The sequence below is a fragment of the Lactuca virosa genome, chromosome 8 (genome assembly GCF_052849685.1).
Source record: "Lactuca virosa cultivar CGN04683 chromosome 8, Lactuca_virosa_CGN04683_v6, whole genome shotgun sequence".
In the NCBI taxonomy this organism is placed as follows: domain Eukaryota; kingdom Viridiplantae; phylum Streptophyta; class Magnoliopsida; order Asterales; family Asteraceae; genus Lactuca; species Lactuca virosa.
In genome coordinates, this window is record NC_136433.1 from 83,282,570 (window position 1) to 83,289,048 (window position 6,479).

At 30.9% G+C, this 6,479-nt stretch overlaps 1 long non-coding RNA gene across 3 annotated transcripts; it reads right to left on the reverse strand.

Moving 5' to 3' along the window:
* Window positions 1-412: 412 nt before the first annotated feature.
* On the reverse strand, window positions 413-2,921 carry LOC145128608 (uncharacterized). 3 transcript variants are annotated; one of them, XR_013717014.1, is made up of 7 exons: window positions 2,641-2,921; window positions 2,465-2,573; window positions 2,223-2,352; window positions 2,010-2,133; window positions 1,814-1,914; window positions 1,249-1,292; window positions 413-875 (listed from the first exon to the last, which is right to left on the reverse strand). It is a non-coding gene; the product is annotated as an uncharacterized LOC145128608 (long non-coding RNA). The 3 variants fall into 3 exon arrangements; XR_013717012.1 differs by having other exon boundaries at window positions 413-856; window positions 2,641-2,920; XR_013717013.1 differs by having other exon boundaries at window positions 413-856; window positions 2,223-2,258; window positions 2,641-2,918.
* Window positions 2,922-6,479: the final 3,558 nt, after the last annotated feature.

Consider the following 6,479-nt stretch of genomic DNA (forward strand, 5'->3'; position numbering starts at 1 on the left):
AATCAAACCGAATTGGCAAAAAAAACCGAACCGAACCGAACCGGAGTAGACAGATAACCATGGTTTGGTTCACCTGTACCCGCTAAATATAAATGTCAAATCCAATCAACACTAGAAACTATATTTCAAACATTTCTTTCTAAAAATAAATAAATCATAAACTCAAAAAACATGGTGACGGTCAAATAACATTCATTATAACTTGTATAATAATTATAAACTAGGGAAGAACCCCGCTTTGCGGGGCTGGAAACGCCAAATAATTGGAAAAAACAGGAATGCTTTGTAAAGAAACTTGCATCATTTTCACTGATTTTACCCGCAATGCAAATCCTGTCAAAACTTCTAGTTTTCTTTACTGTTTCAAGGACCATATAAATGGAAATGAAACTGAGATGGATGCAACTTTAGATAGAGAAACCCAACCTACCAGTTCTTATTCAACTTCAGTCCTCTAATTTTTCATCATATCCAAATACTACCATGTATACATCAATATCAAATGCCAACGTCCTTTTCTAAGTTAATTTTTACACATACAACATCAACCATAAATGCAAATTCCATGTAGACCTATCTTTTGAAAAGTAACATCATCCAAAAGTATCTTTTTTGGATTAGAGAAAGAAGAACAGATGCTGTTACTTTCAATCCAATCTTTTTGGGTTTCCAGGTTGGAAAGAGATTGCGACATATTAGCTTTAAAGAGCCTAGTAAATTCATCCCTTAAATCCTCCTATAGCCATTGCCACAATTGATCAAATCATTCCTTTGTTGCTCCAATTCCATCCTAAGGTTCAGCCAGAGCCTTATAGATATGGAAATTGCTCAATGTTTCATTTTTACTGGTGCATGCCTGCAAGATATTTTTTAATCTACTGTATGGTCACATTTTCAATATTGACATGAATAGAGGAACTATATTTGAATGTTTCTTCATGCTGAAGTTCATGCAGATTCATAAAAAAATACATGTAGCTTACCATATAAACTATTATTTATTGCATTTACCCTAATCATGGAAATATTCAGAATTTGACAACAACACAAATATGGTGGTCCTACAAATAAACAATTGCCTACGAAAGATACTATCTAACCAAAGCTACATCATGTGGAATAGCATGTGAAGACATCACAATACACAAAAATGACAACATTTTACCAATTTATTCGACTGATATGAACTATCCAGTCATGAAGTAGGTTGCTATTTCTTGTATTAAGTGATAGGAATGGAGCATTTACCGTTCTCCATGGTCCATATTTTGACGAAGCCTTGATTTGGTATCCTGCACATATGCCCCTTTTTGTAGTAAGATCCATATAAAGGAATCAAAATTAGAAACAAATATAAAGGAATCATACAAACTGGGATCCGATCGCTCATACTTATTGTAGTTCATACATTTTAGGGTAGATCATAAACGAAAAGACTTCAGAAAGAAGAAAGACATACCTGTTTGATTGGAAAGGCAATTCTCAAGAATCATATACATATACACCCTATTAAACTGCTGAATCTTTGCATACCGATACATAAAACAATGGTGTGGTTTTTAAATTGGGAAAAACCGAACCAAGTCGGCTTGATACGGTTTTACCTCGGAAACCAACCTTCAAAAATATAGTTATATATACTAAATAATTATATTATATAAATTATAATATTATTAGTTTATTGATATTCATCTTACTTTTGGGTAAAGGTTTAGACTATAAACTTAAGTGGGATAATTCATTCTTTCTTTCTCAAATCAAATCTCATTTTATGCAAAAAAAAAAAAAAAAAAAAAAAAAAAAGGTTAATCACCTGAAACACCCTCTTAGCCTGGATTAACGACATCCACCCTAATGCTCATTATCTTACCATCCTCTTCATCACTATAGCTTATTCCATCCCTCTCTAGTAGCCTACATATGTAGATATATACATATAAAATCAACAATTTTTGAAAAAAAAAATCCAAAAATTAAAAAAACAAAGCCGTGTGAAATAGTATTGTTACCAGAACCCAAATCCAAATAGAGGAGTGGAGGGCTGAGAAGACACATTAACATCATCGACAACAACCTTGTGTGGCCACTTAAATCTTCTTAATTTTGCATGAAGCCCATCCTAGGTTGACTTTTCTGAAACAGGAAAAAGAGATTCAGTAAGCAACCAAAACGAAGTAATTATAAACAAAACAAATTAAGGACGTAGGCATTTCATCGAATACCTGGTGGGTGGCAGCCATAACTTCATCCATACCAAACTACAACAAAGTGCAATTAACCGGTAAGAACTCTGATACAAAAGAGGATCAACTGGACAGGAAAACATCCCCTATTCATTTCATATTTACTGCCCTAAATCACACAAATTTAAAAAAAAAAATTTCAACCACAGCTTACGGACCCAATTGCTACCGAAAAACACCATAAATCAAGGCGACACAACACAATCACATGGTTTCAGTACCTGTTGAGCACGGAATCAATCGAAGTCGTCGGAATCCAAGCAGGGGACGACGAATCGAACTTGGTGTATCTCTATTGTCCATCATTGATTCCAGATGCAATTGGATAAGCTGGAATAAAAACCAACATAAAAACTTGTATATAACTTAAAATCGAAGAAGTTGATGAATTACTAACCTGTTATGAAGAAGGAAAGTCGCCAGAATCAAGTGAAGTCGCCATAAATCTTCTGGTGGTAGCCGCCATACACAGCGATTAAAGAGAGAAGGTGGAGGAGGAAGCAAGCGGTGGAGGCATCGATTAGAGGATGGAAGGATTGGGAACTAAAAGTGTTACGTCTGGCGGTGGAGTAATAAGGCAAAGAAAAAGCAGTGGACAGCAATCCAATTCCTATTGGCTTAGACAGCCGGTGCCATTGGAATTGGAGTCGGTGGGAATGAGCAGGTAAAAAAAATTAAAATTGAGTTTGGTCCGATAAAAAGAGAGTATGTGTAATCCATTATAGAAGATAAAAACAGGTAAATAACAAAAACAAAGCAAAAAAGAAAAGGAAAAAAAAATCACCCAATCACAGCAAAGAACTGTTGCCTAAGAAGTAGTAAGGAGTTCAAAATTAGTATATTATATAATAATAAAAACAACAATAAAACATGATTCTAATATAGAAGTGCAAATTGGGAATTGCTTATGGCCCTATCATGCTTCTTGAGATACGTTTTTTTCTTTGTCAATCAACCTATCCATGCAAATAAATTACATACATGGACTAAAAAATTACATACAATAACTTTAATATTTTATTATGTTTTGTGACTATAACAACAATACTATCTATTTATTTATTTATTTTTTGCATGGATCCTTCACTCTTGAAATAATCATTCAAAATCAATGAAAATAATATTTGAATAATATTATATATATATATATATATATATATATATATATATATATAGAGAGAGAGAGAGAGATAGGTTCAAATGTTTCCAACAAGTATTGTGTGCTTCCAACAACCAATTAGAATTAAGAAAAAATAAATTCAATAATAAATCATAAAAGGGTATAATAGTAATCTTAATTATGATAAATATGGTAAATAATTAAAATCATTAATACCCTTTAAATATGGAAATTCTGTTAATAAACACTACAAAATCACAAAACAGATCCCTTTATTCGACATCTTCCTCTTCTAACCCTAGCCCAAAGTCGACTCTCCCTGTTTCTCTTAAAATCATCGTGCACCACCACCATCATTTTGTTCTCTGTTCACAGGCCCCGAAAACTTTCTCCTCTTCTTATTTCGACACCACTAGAACAGCAGCACCACCCCACACCACCGTCGAACCGCCAGCTTTATGAATCGGAGAACCACTAGCTGCGAAATTTCTAGGGTTTTTCCACTTGTTGCTGCCGAGAAGATGAGAACTTTTGTGAGCTTTTTCATTGTTTAAAATTTCGCCAACTTCATCTGTGTCTATGTGCAATTCGTTGGATGAAATTAATCCAACTTCATCTGTTTCTTACTTTTGTGAGTTTTTTCATTGTTTAAAATTTCGCCAACTTCATTTGTATATATTTCATAATTCGTTGGATGAAATTGGATTAAATAGTTTGTCTAATAATCAGTAAGTTATATTTGGATTAATTGTTGTGTTTGTTCCTTTTTCTTCTATTATGTTACTCTTATGCACATAATTTAGTGTATCACATTCTCGTTCCTGATTGTTTAATTCATATGGGCATTATAGATTTTATTAATGTAAACACCTTCAACAGTTTCATTTACAAACAATTTGGTTTATTCTGATAAAATTTTAGCATTTATATGTTGATAATGCATTCTAATAGAATTCTATTGTTGCATTCTAATAGAATTTTATTGTTGCATAATAATAGAATTTTACTGTTGCATTATAATAGAATTTTAGTTGATAAGTGTGCATTCTAATAGAATTTCACTGTTACATTCTAATAGATGTATTCTGCCAGAATGTATTATATGTATTCTGTCATATTCTATGTATTCTACCAGAATATATAAAGTGATAGTTAATTGCAAGTAACATGTTTTTAACCATTATTAGTTTTTGTTGTATTTATGATATGAATTGCTGGAAGAATGCGTTGAAGACCTAATAGTAATAACTTGAAGAATGAATAAAGTTTGATCATACTCACAATTTAAGAATGTTGTTATTTTTTAAGAATTTTATTCATTTTTGTTGATATTCTTTTAGAATATATATAATTATATTAAAAGGTATAAGACTTTTAGTCTGTAAGAATATATGTATGAATTTGTATTTAAGTTTGGATGTATAAGAATATATTAGAATGTTGTTATTTTTCAACCACGGATTCAAGAATTCTGTTATTCTTCAATAATATTCTAATAGAATAGAATTCTGAAAGAGCATCATTCTAACAAAAAAAATATTCTGACAGAATAAAATCGGTTATATTTACAAATTACGCTAGAATTAAAATTGAATTAATTAAAAAAATTCACATATTTAAAATTATGAGAATTCATTATCCATAAAAATCCGAAAATTTCCTTTTATAATTGTAGTTAATTGTCCAAAATACCCTTTTGCTAAAATTTGTGTGATTATATGGTACATGCTATCCCACTATAATATCATGCACTCTCAAATCATGTCCATTGATTAATTCCATCCGTTGGTCCAGATCTGTGCATTCTGGCACACAATAGTTAGTAAAAACAAGATAACCTAACCATATATATATATATATATATATATATATAATTTAACTTCTAACCTGATTTACTTTCATGATTTTTATAAATTACACATTTATCTTCCTCTTACATAATTTTCATTTTCAACTATAATATATATAGCCTAGTAGGTGTTCGGCAAAAAGATGTGATGTAAGAGAAAGATAATAGTGAAATTTTGAAAATCTTGAAAGTAAATCAAGTTAGGGTTGAAGTTTTAGAACATTATAATAAATATATCAAACAAAACGACTTATTATGGTGTGTTTGGGTACCTAAGCTTATATACCTTTAAGGGTATATTCACTTTTCCCATATATATATATATATATATATATATATATATATATATATATATATATATATATATAAACGGTTCGGTTTGGGCATCCGCAAATACCGAAATATTCAAACCGAAACCGATCAGTAGATAGTCAGTTTTTTCGGTTTTGGTTTTTTTTCTATTTCGGTTTATTTTGGTTTCAATTTTTTCGGTTTTGGATTGGTCGGATCAGCTCGTTTTTTCCGAGTTTGCAGTGTTTTTGCACACCCCTAATTGAGAATGACGATGAGTAAGGTGTGAGAAGGAATGGAGAGGAGATGTTTGGATCTATGTGAAAGAGCGTTGGAATCCGATTGATAGATTGATACATAGTAGTGTATGAGGGATGGAAGGAAGCTCGGATGGTTTTGTGTTTTGACTCGTGCAGATGAAGGCATAAGGTAGAAGGCATGAAGGCTGATGATCTGGAGAGTGTGTTTGTGTGAGAGAGAGAGATAGACCCTTATATATATATATATATATATATATATATATATATATATATATATATATATATATATATATAGGCTTAGGGTATTTTGTTTTTACTAACTATTGTGTGTCAGAATGCATAGATCTGGACCATCGGATGAAATAGAATCTAAGTTCAAGATTTGAGAGTCTATGATATTACAATAGGGTAACATACACCATATAATCACACAAATTTCAACATAAGGGTACTTTGGACAATTAACTATATTTTAAAAAGGAAATTTCGAATTTTTAGGGATACTTAATTCTCCTAATTTTAAAAATCTGAATTTTTAAATTAATTCAATTTTAATTCTAACGTAATTTGTAAAAATAACCGATTTTATTCCGTCAGAATGTTTTTTGTTATAATGATGTTCTTTCATAATTTTATTCTATTAGAATATTATTGTATAATCACAGATTCTTGAATCTCCAATTGAAGAATAACAACATTCTAATATATTCATATAT